Source organism: Panthera pardus, unplaced genomic scaffold (genome assembly GCF_024362965.1).
Source record: "Panthera pardus isolate Hobbes unplaced genomic scaffold, ASM2436296v1 HiC_scaffold_17, whole genome shotgun sequence".
Lineage (NCBI taxonomy): Eukaryota > Metazoa > Chordata > Mammalia > Carnivora > Felidae > Panthera > Panthera pardus.
This window is the reverse complement of record NW_026526732.1, coordinates 64,709,514-64,724,822: the sequence shown is the minus strand read 5'-3', so window position 1 is coordinate 64,724,822 and position 15,309 is coordinate 64,709,514. Positions and strand designations below refer to the sequence as shown.

General features: G+C 37.2%; 1 protein-coding gene across 4 annotated transcripts in view; it reads left to right on the top strand.

Moving 5' to 3' along the window:
• Nucleotides 1-15,309, top strand: part of FHL5 (four and a half LIM domains 5) — a 41,180-nt gene that overhangs the window by 1,570 nt on the left and 24,301 nt on the right. The gene's annotated exons all lie outside the window — the stretch shown is intronic.

Below are 15,309 nucleotides of genomic sequence, written 5' to 3'. Positions count from 1 at the left end.
TCGCCCCAAGATCATTCCTAGTGTTAGGTTTTCTGAGATTGAATTGAAATGTCTGTATGTCTGGCCCACACAAATATATAATCTATTACAGGAATCTTAAGCATTGCTTCTTGAAACAGCGTTTCTTAAGCAAAAGCATACATTCCATATGTGTTTACACTTTCTCCCTCACTAGTTTAGTCAGACCCTCTGTGGTATCTGTCAGCCATTTGAAAACTAAGCTGTTAGTTTGGGTTTCAAACATGTGGAAACTGAAAAGAATCATGAATAAAACGTGTAATCCTTATAAATAAAATGTAAGAAAGTCCTCACATCATTTTAACTGTCATTTCACATTCACAATATCATCATGTATAAATTCTAGCATTTTCATCAGCAAAGCCTATAGATTAATATTTAATGCAAATATTGCAAGCATGTATCATACAAGATATTTCTTAACATATTTGTTATGATACATGCCTGAAGCCATAATCCAAATTGTTTGATGGGGAAGGTAAACTCTGATGTCTGTTTTCTACACTTCCTTGATTTCCACATGTTACCATTAGTTGCCAATTCTAAGCAAGAGCAGCAGATTTGTGTTTTAATGTCATATCACCTCACTGACAAGTTTACCTCTGATTTTTATTATACTTGCCAACAACATTTTGAATAAAGGTAGATTCATTTGGGTTCCTTAGGCAAGCCTAGTAACTTTCAACTATAATATTGAAAATAAATGTTCATCTAGAACATGTTGGAAAAGCTTTGATTTGTTTTTAATGTTTTCAATCTAGGAAACATGATTTCTTTAGAATTGAAAACCAAATACTTGGGTTCACATGGGAAATTCTGAGTCAGATGACAGTTAAACAAACTTGTATTTCCATGTTCTTATAATTGTCTTTTTTCCTCTCTGATTGTCATCATTAGTATTGGTTACTTTTTGGTACCCTGGAAATTATCAGCTTGAGCATTTATCTATCTCCACAGACTACAGATGCCCTTAAGACTCTGATAGAATCAATGGATCCTCTTCTCAAAAAAAAAAAAAAAAAAAGCCCATTGCAAATAGATTTTTCAATTACATATCTGGGGTTGATAGATACCTGAAATCTGCCCTTGAGTATTCTCTGGGGTCCTGATTACGAGCCACTGGTTTCTGTGAAACCAGAGACCTCAGCTTCAGACATATTTTGGTACCAGTGGGTTCACCAAATCTTTAAAGGGTTTTGGACAGAAGTATGCCTAAACTGTCTCTCTAAACTGTCCTCACCTGAAGACAGGTAAGGCTAAGGCAAGGATTTTAGTTTAAGGGTTAATTTTTTTTTTTTTAGAGAGAGAGCAAGAGCACACACAGGTTGGGGAGGAACAGAGGGGGAAAGAGTGAAAGAGAGAGGGAGGGAGAATCCCAAGCAGGCTCCACACTCAGCACAGAGCCCAATACAGGTCTTGATTGCACAACTCTGGGATCATAACCTGAGCAGAAATCAAGAATCAGATGTTCAACTTGACTGAGCCACCCAGGGGCCCCAAGTTTAAAGTTTAAATTTTAAAGCAGGTGCTTAGTTAATTCATGGCCATACTTGTCCTGAGCAGTGTGTAATGGAAATAAAAGTGGAGTTTTCAAGGAGCAGAACAGTTCCTTTTGTGGAGAGCAAGGCTTAGGATGGAATGCTGGTAGGATTAACTCACTAAAGACCCCAGAATGTGGAACAGATGACTCTTCCACTCCAGCAGAGGAGTCTTCCCATTTCTCTGACCATCCTCCCATATCTCCATACCTACCTACTGGTACACTGGAACATAAAAGGAAGAGCTATACAAGTGTCCATTACCCTTTCAAGCATCACAGTCTTTAATCTTCCCTTCTTTATGGGCTCCTTTTATCAGCACTCAAACATGCTCAAATTTCCCATCTTAAAACGTTTCTCCTTCATTACTGAGCTCCTCCAGTTCCCCTCTTCCTCAGCTTCATAGATCAATCTCTTGAAAAGTTGTCTACACTCTATTAATCTCCGCTTCCCGAGCCCCACTTCTCAGTCTATTGTAATCTGGCTTTAGTCCTCATCAGGTTTTCCCAGCTCTCATGGAGGTTGTCAATCACTAGTGTATTGCTAAATCCAGCAGACATTTCTCGTTATCTATTCAGTGTCTAGAATCAATTTTACCCTATTCTCCATTTCCCCCACTTTGAGACACGCTTTACCCAGGGCTTCCATGATATCAAACTCTTACTTCTCTCCCACAAAGACCACTCTTTTTGGTCTGCTTTGCAGATTTCTCTTCTTCTCCCCTGTATCCTGGACTCCTTTTCTCTTTCTGGGAAATCTCACTGCCTCAGTTATCATCTGTTCTATAGGCTTATGAATCCAAAATCTGTATCTCTAGCTTAAGTATCTTTTCTGAGCCATAGACCTGTATGTTTAATTGTCTGCTGAATACAAAACTGCTCGGAGTAGGCTTGGACCCCAATGAATTAAATGGTAGAGGAGGAAGGGATATCAGGGACAAACCAGGACTTGCACAAAGACCCCTTCCAACATACCCAAGTAATTTATATGGTTTCCCTGCCATTTATACGTGGTTTCCGGGGCTTTCTTTGGCCCTGGCTAAACAGCTATACTTGGCTGCCCCAAAGTCTTCCCAAATCTCATCATTTAATCTAAAAGCAAATTATCGTTTCCGACTCCCCACCCAATTTCTCTCAGGTATACTCTTACATAGTAAATGACACCATGGTGAAAGCAGTTGCTCAAGCCATAAACTTGGGGGAACTAACTCCTCCCCTCCCTCAATTCAAATACCCAAAGAATCTCTAAGTTCTGGCAAGGTTGTCCTGTGCATTCGCCTACACCTCTCCTTTGTTACTGCCACCACCCAATTTCAGGCTGCCATCTTCTTGTACTTGGCGAACAGTAGGCCTTTCACTGGTCTCTCTGCCTACAGGATTGCCCTCTGCTACTGCAGGCTCCATACTGAAGCCAGAGCGATTGACCTAAAACAATTGGTGTAAAAACACATTTGACTTTGCCAACCTCTTACTTCAAACTTTTCCTTTTCCACTGGCCTTAAGGTAATGTCCAGATTCCTTCTCAAAGTTAAAGAGAAACAATAATAGATTATAAGGGATTACAACAGATCTCTTCAAACTTTGAAGTGCTCAGGTAGGACCTGGTCTTTGTTAAAATGCAGATTCTGGTTCTGTAGGTCTGGGTTGATTTTACATTTCTAACAAGCTTCCAGGTGAAGCTGATAATACTAGTCCAAGGACCATGCTTCTCATGCTAGATTGGCTGGAACTCAAGTTCCAGTTGTGTTGCTCCCTAGGTCTGGAAACCTGAAGTTGTCACTCAACTTCTGTGTGTCTCCTTTTCCTTGTATATAAAATGGAGATCATGATGGTGTACCTTTTTCTTGGGTTTTTTATGACAAATAAACATGTGATATTAAAATTACTTGCAAGAGTGCCTGGCCCAGAGTAAGTGTTAAATGGCCTTATTATTATCACCAGTCAATAGTTTGAATAACTTAGCCTCTACATTCTTCTACTGTGGCACTGGTGGGCACACATGCACACACACGCACACACACTACTGCTCAGACATGCCGAATGACCTTCAGCACATTAAGAACAGAGCAAATGCCTGCTTTCTGCCAAACTTCCAAAGGCACTTCTTGGCAGAGCCTCTGCCTACAAAGTTAACTCAGTCACCCTCATATTTTGGATCTCAGCTCAGGTTTGCATCCTCTGGGAAGTATTTACAGAATACCCTCCACCCAAGTCCACATTTCATACCACTTTGAGTATTCTCATATTACCAATGTGCCTTCTGGTCTCACATAATAATCTCATTTATTTATCTGTCTCGCCTATAAGACTATCTGCCCCTTTAGAGTGAAGGACTGTGGCAATACTAAATTTCTAATACCTCAAACACTCTTTTGCAGATTGCAGGTGATCAGTAAAGAGTGAATGCATTTTATAGACACATTTCCAAAGACCTGTAAAATGAGAAATGGAGACAGGGAACAGAAAGCTTTAAGATCTGGTTTGAGTAAAAGGAAATATTAGATGTAGTCCTCCAAATGCTGCTTCTGAGTTGGACTGTTAACACACTAGAAAGGGACAAAGATCTTCAAATTCATTAAATAAATAAACAAGGCTAAAAAGTCAATGCAATGGTGATAGTGTGACACAGAGAAGAGAATCAAGGCTTTGAAGTCTGGTCCATGTTGAGTCTTCTGCAACCTCAGGCAAATTAGTTTGCCTCCCTGTCTTAAAGATGGAATAAAAATACCCATTTTGTAGAATTTTGTATTAGCGTAATAGTGACATTTCTATTTTTATTTTTATTTCTTTTGTTTCAAATTTTTATTTAAATTCTAGTTGGTTAACATACACTACACTATTGGTTTCAGGAGTAGAATTTAGTGATTCATCACTTACCTATAACACGCAGTGCTCATCATAGCAAGTGCCGTCCTTGATACCCATCACTCATCTAGCCTATCACCCACCCACCTCCCTCCATCAGCCCTTAGTTTGTTCTCTATTGCTGAGTCTCTTATGGTTATTTTTATTTCTTCTCAAATTCTTCTGTTATAATACTGTTGCTGCTAACATAGATTTGAGATATTCTTTTGTTTGTTCATTTTGCCAGAGCAGTAACCACCAAATGGATTCTGAGTTTTACTTTTCAGTAGATCATTTTGATACATCATATTCTCCCCTCACATTATTTAAGAATACACCTTTTTGTTTTATTCACAATTTAATCACAATTACAGCACTGAAGACAGTGGGGAATGGGCTTCTGGGCTCCTTGTATCCCAGCTTGATTTTATTCTCTTCAATGATTTCTCACAACTCTTCATAAGACAATTTAATTAATGTGGTCATGTTATCCCTAATATGTTTTAAGAGTATTAAGAGTTGTCCTGATCAAGATATCAAACTATGTATTTTTTCCAGAGCCAGAAAGTCATACAAGGTAATTTATTCATTTATATATTCATTCAAATGTTCACCAAGTAGATAAAGCCAGTATAGTAGCTACAGAAAAAAAATGGTCAAATTGTTTAATTTTCTTTACATCATGAATCTATGCATTATGTTGATGACCATTTCATGAGTCTCCTATGAACAAGGAATAATCTATCATAAATTTTGACCAAATGCCTCTCAGTATAGAACTAACAATGCTTCAGTTTTGTGGAAAATTGTTTCTTAACACAAAGATCAACATTTCTTTAGCAGATTCATGGGTATAAATTTGCATGCAGGAAAGAAAAGAAAAAGCATCTGATACCAAGCTGTCATGCTACCTAAATGAAGTAAAATTTAATTTTTCAAAATGATTTCTGGTCCTATAATTACATTCAGTCTATCAACTCATTCTCTTGAACATATTTATAGTTATACTACCACAGAAGATTCTAATCTTTAACTGAACAACTGTACTCTAATTTAGTTCAATATTTTGTTTTTCCTTATTGTCAAAGAGATACATTGTATAATATATAAAGTCCTGAATAGTAAACATGATTTTAAAAATCCATAACTTCAATCAAGAGGTCTATCATTTGAGCATATTTTCTTCTAAACTTGATTTCTACTCTTTAATAGTATTTATGTAGTTGACATCACACTGATTGTTCACTTCAGACTCCTTTTTTCCCTTAAAGCAATATCAGAACCATTTTGCCATGCCCTTACATTCCAAATACCACATTAATGATTTCTAGCATTATTTTACAAGTCATTTAGTCAATAATTTTATATTCTTTTAAGCAGTGTGTAGAGGTCCCTTTCAAGTCCTAAACATAAGCATAATTAAACAAACACTCAACATAATATAACTAAAAACCACAAAATATACTCTGAAACTTTAGATCAGGGATCAGTAAACATTTTTTGTAAAGGGTCAGATAGTAAATATTTTAGGCCTGGAAACTACTCAACTCTGCCATGATAGTTCAAAGGCAGCCACAAGGGCACCTAGCTGGCTCAGGCAGTGGAGCATGTGATTCTTGATCTCAGGGTTGTGAGTTTGAGTCCCATGTTGGATGTAGCGATCCAACTTAAAAATAAATTGTTTAAAAAAAAAAAAAGCAGCCACAGACCATATGTAAATTAAAGAGTATGGCCATGTTCCAATGAAACTTTATTTAAGGACACTGAAATTTAAATTTTATATCATTTCACATGTTGAAATATTGTATTCTTCATTTGTGTGTGTGTGTGTGTGTGTGTGTGTTGATCATTTAAAAATGTAAAACCTATGTTTAGGTCTCAGGCCATTCAAACAGGCTGTGGCTAGGTTTTGGCCCTTGGGCTAGAGTTGGCAACCTCTAATCTAAAGCCTGGTTCCAAGAATCCTGGTTTCCTTAGTTTTGAGAAGTATCTGTGAACACATGCATATGTATATATTCTTAAGTGATAGTTTTCATTAGATGCTAAATAAATTCTTAAACTAAAATGTTTAAAAATCACTGTTTCAGATAATATACATGAAAGTACTTTGTAAACCATAAATCATTATTAAAACACATATTGGTACTTTACTTTTGATGTTAGTTAAACCCCAAATGATCTGAAACAAATTAATAGAAATGAACGTATGCCATTATGAAAATTGCACCTGGGAAACTAATATTTGAAATCCAAAAACCTTACACGCTATAACCTAAAGAGAAAACAGTTAAGTCAAATTCCAAAATTCTTTAAAATAAGAATTAACAGCTATTGTGATCAAGATAATTAGAATATTTATTGTTTTGCTTGTTTTCTAAGAGCTTACAAATAATGCTATTCACTCCTTCATTTTGTTTTTAATGTTAAACTACAAAGCTAGCATAATCAGAGAATCCTAATTTAACATCCTGGTTAATAAAAGCTGGTATGTATATTACTCACTCACCTCCTCTTTCCCCACATATCCATACACATAATACAACAAACAATACTTAAGAATAAACCACCTTTATTGTAACATATGTATGGATTAGAAAGTTCCACTTAATCACGTATCTCTACTTTCAGAGTTCTAAGAATTGCAAAGTAGACGCAGGTGTCATATGTGAATCAACTTATTTTCAATTTTATTATTACTGAAACGGAATTGGAAAACAAGGTTTTTCAAAAGACTGCCCCTTCCAGCCTGAATTGAGTTCACTCCCAGAAGAGAGAGAATGTGGGCCCTGCAGGTGACAGTGCTCCTTCCTGAGGCTAGGTGGCTGCAGTGAATTCCCTCGAGGGAGAGGAGCAGAGTTGCAGCCTGTGAGCACGCAATTTCCACCTGAGTGTTGAGGGAGAATGGGTTACACTAGAGAGGACCCTTTTGCCCAGTTACTTATCGGTTAAGTCATCCCACAAGTATAAGAGAATCAAAGAGCCAAGGGAGGAACGTTTTATCCCCAATAATTTCAAAAGAGAAATGACAAGTATAGAAACTTGGGGAAATGAGAGCTTCTCTTACATGATTTTTAATTCAAGAAACCATTCCTGGTTTCTTATAAATTTAAGTCATCGATGTAAATTGCAGAAATGTCAATTAAGATTTTTAGTTAACAGCGTATGTCAGCGTATGTCACACGTATGACCTGCTTTTATAGTGTGGTCTTCCATTGACCAAGAAGCAAACAGTAGGCTAAATATATTTGCAGCAATGTATAGCTGGGTTTTTAAAGCTCTGACATGTAAAAATATTTAGTTTCATAAGTGACGTTTCTTTTGCTCAACTATGGATGAAATGCTGCCTTCCAGGTCTGGTCCTTCGAGCAGCTCTTATTGTGCTCACTGGCTTGTCGTCCACATCCCTTGGCATGCTAGGTCACCACCTCCACAACCATGTGGACTCCCCACTGCTTAGGAACTTTCCCCTGCTTTTCCTACAGACTAGCTTTATTCAAACTTTAGGACACTGCTCTAGAAGAGGCTTCACTTGAAGCTTTCTAGAAACTTCCTGAAATCTCCAGAGGGCCCCACACATTTATCCCAAGTATCTCCGCATGTCCTCTCTCCTTTCTGCCCTCATTTCTTCCATCCACAATGGTTACTGAGTACTCAACATATGCTGGTGATACTGCTAGACATCAGAAGTCTGGTGGGAATGTAGCGTCTGTCCCACCACAAGCTTACTGTTGAGCAGTAAACATGACTAACTAGAGCCAAGATGAACTGTGTGTGGGGAAGTACCGAGAGCTGTGCATGAGAACTTAGAGCCAAAGTCCTCATCTGGTAGAAGAGTCATGGAGTAAAGAATTATTTGTGAGTCTCTCTCCCAGCATGGAAGCTTTTCAAAGGAGAAACCTGGTTTCACCTTCACTGCCAAGCACTGTGGATGGCCCGGAGTTGGCACTCCAGAGCTCTTTGTGAAACCCATAGAACTAAAAGTACACTGTTGGATAATGTTGGGTTGAAAGAGCCAGATCATGAAAGGTCTGAAATGCTATGCTAAAGAGCTTAGATTATGAAGGTCGCAGAAAGTGTGATTCAAACACAAGTCATCTAAAGACTCTGGGTTGGCTTCTATTTATAAAACGGGAGAAGAGTGTCTGTTTGGCTCTAAACCTTTAAGATTCTGTGGCCAAACATCTGACTTCTTTCTTCCTGCATTCATTTAACACATATTTGTGCCAAGTTCTGCTTTAGGTGCCAGGGACACAGCCCTGAGCAAGGCAAGGAGAGATCTCTGCTCCTGTGTGTGTGACACATCCGCATGACTTAAAAATTCACACACTGAGTGATGCTTCGGGTGAAAATGAAAACAACACTAGCTCGTAACCAGTATTTGTCAGCTAATACTGTGAACATTTGGTTTCCAAGGGAATGAACACAGATTTTGCCGTTTACTCTCAAAATTAGCATGAACAACATGAGATCAACACATTGTGTTTCCAAAGGTGTAAACCACAACTGATGAGTGAGGCTGTGAGCACTTTGACCACAAGCATTTTCCTTCAACAGATGCTGAGAACCAACCTTGTCTACAACTCAAAGACCAAGAATAGATAAAAATTAAATTAAAGCTGGTTTTCAATATCACCATGCAGCCGTTCAAATGGTCACCCCCTCCATCACCAACAAATTTTAAACTGTCAAGGGAATTATTGAATTTATTGATTAATGCTATCACCAAAGCACAGGATACAGTCCTGCCTGGTATCTTTGTAAATCACATTCGGGTAGGAAGATTATTTTGCTTCAGGCAGAAATACTGGAAAAACTAGTTAACATCAACTTCCAGCACTCACCACACATCCCCAGCCCCAACACCCCCCACCCCCACCCCCCCCCACACACCACAGCACACATATTCACATGCACACAAACATACAAACCACATATACACACATACATCACTTCCTCATATTTTTGGTGAGGATTCAGAAAATCAAACCGAATGTGGTTTGGGTTTTTCTTCCCAACCAGTAACAACTATAATAAATGAAAACCAATAGAAATTGAATTGGCCTTGAATGTTGGAGGGGACATGTACTTGCTGTTGAAGATAATTGGTTTGTTTTGTATAGCTAGTGGTGGCTTGGCTTCAGCTCCAGGATGAACCTCTCTATGCATGTGAGGTTGTTACCTGGTCAGTAATTCAAACCTGGAGAGCCAGGTACAAATACGTTTTTTTCTCTTTTGGAAAAAAATCACAGCAGTAACCAAAGCTGTCACTCCATACAAGCTTTTTGCCCATCTATATATGAAAACAATGACAAATGGCTTCCATGAGAAGTTGGAGATCTGGACTCTGGTGGAAACCTTTGCACTAACCACTTTTTCAGCTTTAAAAAACAATTTGCCTTCCTGGCCTTCAGTTTTTCTCATTTGTTAGATGAGAGGCACAAACTAGAGAATTTCAAAAATCCCTCCCTGCTCCTAGATTTAGTGGTTCCGTAAAAATGGAATTGGATCAGAAGCATGCTTTTATAGGGAAGGAAAAACATCAAAATGACTGCAGCACTAAGAGGCTTTATCTCTAAATATCTTACTATTCCCAGAGGGGTTCCTCTTCCTGAGTTTCCGAAATTTCTCTTCTGGGTTTCCTCTCCTCCCTACTTCCTCCTTCTCCTTATTTCTCTTCCTCCTCACCCTCCTAGATCTAATGGTAGACATTTTTTTTTAAACTATTGCAGAAAACTATTGCAGAGAAGACTGGTTGTGCAGCTAATTTGTTGGAAAATGGAAGTTAATTCTTTCTTTCCCTTTGAGAAAACAAGGTCACACAGAGCAGAGCTGAGAAACAAATTGTGAAAAATTACCAAAATTGTGGTAAATGTAAGATTCTTTAAGTGGGTCACTAACTTGGCATCCAGTTTTGGACAATCTTAAAGAAAATCATTCATGCTTGTTTAACAACCTGGTCACTCATTACAAAGTAGTAATCTAGTCTAAAAAGAAGCTTGTTAAAATTCATGCAAATGACAGATGTGGTAATAAAGCAAAGTAATGAGTGATATTTTAAAATTTCATGTTGATTAGCAATTTGGGTATTTTCTATTAAGTGTTTACACAGTTTTATTTGGAAGATATATTCCATTTTTCCTAATCTTTCTGGAAAGTAACTATGAATACTATCTTCAGAATTTAGTTTTCATATCTGTAAAATGAGTTGAAACTGATCTATCTCGTCTAGCTCTTACATTTTATGATCAGGAACAAGAGAGTCAAGTGAAATAAACTTAATCTTTTGATTTGTGTTAAGATTTTATTTAAGATAGTCCATGCATGCATTTGGAACAAAATTCAAAAAGTACAAAAGGCTACCCAGTGAAAAGTAAATCCCTCTACCTTCCCTGTCTATTCCATCACATTGTATCTTGTGGTTTCCTCAAGGGTTACTCTAAGTATTTTTAAGTGAAATGTCAGTTGATGAGATGCCAAGATTGGTTTTGATCAGTATCAAGTATTACAACACTATTAGCATAACAAGTTGTAAATGTTCTTAAAATTTTGTCATTTTCCATCTATAATTACTCTAATTCCTACATACTTTCCTTCTCAGCAATGTTTATACTTGCATAACTCATAATTTTTAAGGTATTTTGATACATATTATCTCATTTGCTCTAAAGCACCACTTACGGATACCATTTACAATTTTCTACCTTGCAAGGAAGAATATAAATGCCATTTTTTTAAACCACATAAATATTTAGGTGTTGACAAAATGCCAAATAGGATACTGATAACTGAGTGGTTTTATAAATAATACTACTGTTACCTGTCCCAAAAAATCAACTGAAAGTTAAGAATTTGGTGATAGATTGTAAATGTCATGTATATGACAAGGGGTACATATGCCTTATGACCAGCCCTTAGTAGCAGGCTGCTGGGCTTCAACAAGTGCCTGGCATTGCATCCTCCCCATGTCTGTGAAGGGCCAGGAAGAGCTCCTCCCATCAAAGGTCCAGCCCTTCCCTCCCCACCCAGCCTTCAACAGGCTTAATAATAGCCTAAAGCTGCAGGAACCACCACCTTTGAAAACAGAATAGAAAGATCCAAAGAGCAAATACCTGCTCGATGCATACAATCATCTGGAAAACTGCTGGTAGACTTGCAAAGATATAGGACACTTTGTTATCCTCTGATTAGGCCTATTAGTTCAGAGGAAGAGAAAGAGTATCTGGAGCCTCCGCCCCAGAAATCAAGAAGAGAATGCTGCTTGAAGAGTGCTTCTAGTCACTAGGGAATCATATGATGCCCCAGCAGAAAATTCCAAGACTGGAGGAGCCACAGCTTATTTTCCTGGTCTTGAGCCATCATCACTTTTAATGAAATAGAAATCATTTTTAATTACCAACAGTTTTATCCAAGACATTTTTGAAGATCACCCACAAAATATGCGGCACTGCTCATCTTCCAGTAGAGCACAGAAATGAGTAAGACACGGTAGCTGCTCTCAGTGAGTCTACATGATGGTTATAAGAAATACAACAAAGCTCCAAATCATTTATAATACAGGGTAGAATATAAATAATATCTAAGAAAAACACAAAGGGCATTCATTAAACATATCACAATACATAATACATAATATCATAATACAATTTATAAATGTGCCTTCATAACCTTAAAATTCAGTAATGGCTGAAGCTTTAAGTCCAAGGTGAAGTAGAACTTGTTGACAGGCTCTCCTAATTTCAGAAGGTCCAAAACTGGACTCTTCTTCCATCATTGTGTTTTATGAATTTGAAGATCATAAACCAACAGAAGCTGTAATACACATTAATGCCAGGATATATGAAAGCCAATATATTGTATGGTTAGACTTGGCATATTCTCAGGAAGGAATTATGTGATCAATGGTGAAATCTTATTTATTGCTCTTAGTTGAATGGCTGAAAGTTCTTCCTAACTAATTTGTTTGACTGGAGTTGTCATTTAGGTAAGTCGGGGATTTAAAAAATTACCTTGTAGGATCTATTAGTTAAAGAATACATCTATCATTTTATATTGGCCACCTTCCAAATGAAGAGCAATTCATTTTCTTGGACAGTTTCTAATACTATTTTATCAGAATAGAAATGGTTTATTTCTTATACTTAAAAACATATTTGTTTAAAAGAAAATCATAGAAAGTATTTTTTGCTTGATTCTCCTATATTATAAAGGAGCATGTACTTTTAGTTTTTCAAGATTGTATAGGGTTCAGATGAACCGACTGTCTTGTGATTGGACCACTTGGCATAGTGCCTGGATCCACAATTATTAACCTGACCTGCTCTCAAGCCATTGTTTAAATTGAATATGTTTGTCGCCCTTTAAAGGTGAGTTAATTGAGCAAGGTTTGAGCTTTCTCATCACTAGTTATGGAAGGATATTAGAATTTATTTAAAAACATTCAGGAAAATAAAATAGCCATCTTGGCTTTACAGTGATCAGTTCACAATCTCTTTATAACACATGATATTGAACTCAAAAATGGAAAGATGAAAAAGGTACAAAAGATATTGTATTTCCTCTCTGGTTCAGTATATTCCCCAGATCATAGCAAATTTTTCATGCAATCTTGTGCAAATACCTGGCCCTGTGGGGGTGATGGAGCTGATTAGTGTGTGTTACACACATGGTCATGGTTACAGATTCAGTCTTTCCTCAGTGGACTTAGGTAGACTTCGTTTTTACAACGACACGTCATGCTTATTGCCAAGTAAGTTTGTATTTGTCATGAGATGCAAGGGGAAGCAGGTAGAAAGTGTTAAATAGATGAATCAATGGAGCTCCCTCCTCAGTGCTCAGAAAACAGCTATTAGTGTTTACATACTGTTAGTAATTAATGAGTGTGATGAAGGCGATCTTGAAATAAAAGGAAGACCAACAAAACAAAACAAAACAAACTGATACAATTACTACCCTTAAGGAATTCCATAGAAGATTTGTTGAGTTTTCCAAAAAGCATAGAGAGGAAGCAGGAAAAATACTTTCTAATATTTACATTAGATCTGCAGTGTCCTCATAGATTCCATGTGTAGGAAATAAGGTTGATCCAGGGGAATTCATATACAAGAAACACTCACTCTGCCCCTCTACCACGTGTTGGCCCTATGCTAAATACTTTTAGATAAATCGTCTCTTTTAATTCAGTATTTACGTTTATTAAACCCTGCACTTAATCAGCACTTCAAAACAAGGCTTGCAAGAGAGACCCTAAGTCAACCCAGGAACCAGATCTGTTCTTCCAGAAGACTTTTTACAGAAATAGCAGCAATTTTGCAGGAAGGAGAAGAGAAAACTCAACTTATACATAATTTGAATGCTTGTGGTTCCTTTGTGATCAAAATTGTACAGGCAAACTTAATGACAAATTTAAAAGCAGAAAAGTGGGATCCGAATAGACAGAGATTTAGATAATACAGTTTCATCTTTTGGTCTTGAAAATTTCCCAGTGAGAAAAATCTCAAGGATGGTATTAAACCTACATATTTTATAAGAGTTCTACTTCTTTTATTTTTAAAGAATATAATGTTTGATAAAATATAGTTGTGTATTACCATGATATATTTTACCATTTCAATAATAGCTGCTATAATTACATGATTCTGTAAATCTCCAAGAAAATCATCACTTTTTTTTTCTTTGTTAGTATCCACAGAACAAATTAACCAGATGGAAAGCTCTAGTCAGCTGTTTTGTTTCATGGGAGAGTAGTTCATCAGCTCTCAGGAGAATTACTATTTGACCTCTCTACACAAGACATTCAGCTTCCAACAAACTGGACTTGCAAATATGTCCCTAGAGACTAATATCAAACATTCCACCACCATTCTATGATGCTTGTTTTAGGTTATTTTTGATTGATGGCCTGAAGTTATGGCTTTAGTTATTTTTAAATTGTTTGTTGAGTTTTTAAAAAGTAGTGCATGAGGGGGGAAGAAAATAGCCTCCTTCTTCAAAATGGGAGCTACAGTTATAACTGCACATTTTCCACCAAGTCAAGTACACCTACAGATGACTTAGCCATGACTTTTCCACTCCTACATCCCACTCGATTCTTGAGTGGGATCATGGATAGCTATTACTGTTCTCATTTACAGCTAAGGAACGTAAGGGCCAGAAAGGTTAAATGGTTTCCACAACAGCGGATAAGTTATATGCTAGTGCTAAAGCAACAGGTGCCACAATCTCCAGCTTCTGATTTCTAACCTAATTCTTCTCAATATGCCTTGTCTTGGGTGACAAGCAAAAACAGATAAGGAAGTACACACAGGCCTGCTGAACTCAACCCTCAGAACCAAGAAAAGAAAAAAAAAAACTAAAAGAACTTTTTTTTACTAGTTATCCTAACTCCTTCATATTTTTAAATATGTGCATTTTAATTTCTTCTGCTGCAGAACATATATTTATCCCATCTGGCCTAGTTTACCCAGACTTTGGAAGATTTATTTTTTCATATAGCTCATTTAACTCCCCTAAACTTCATCAAATTCAGTCACTTGATCAAACAACATTTCAGCTAACATCATAGATCTCAGAAGACAAAGATCTTATGAACTGGTTAAGGACATGGTTCATCTCAAAATGTTATGTGCACATATCCAAAAAGTCTGGTGTAACGTCCAACAGAGAATTGAAGAATCTGAGCCAACACCTCCAAAACTGTTAATAGAAGCATATCAGTCCCCCTAGTTGAGAGGGAAAAAAAAGCCTTTATTAATATCCACGGATAAACCACCTACTTCTGCTGCTTCTCTGACACATTCCTCAGTTGGTAATGAAGGAACCCACCAGGTGTCTTCCTCAGCTGCCCTCACAGGGAAAGTGAAAGAACTCTCCTTGCCACAGACAGGTCCTTAGGGCTTTACCTTCTGTTCCCT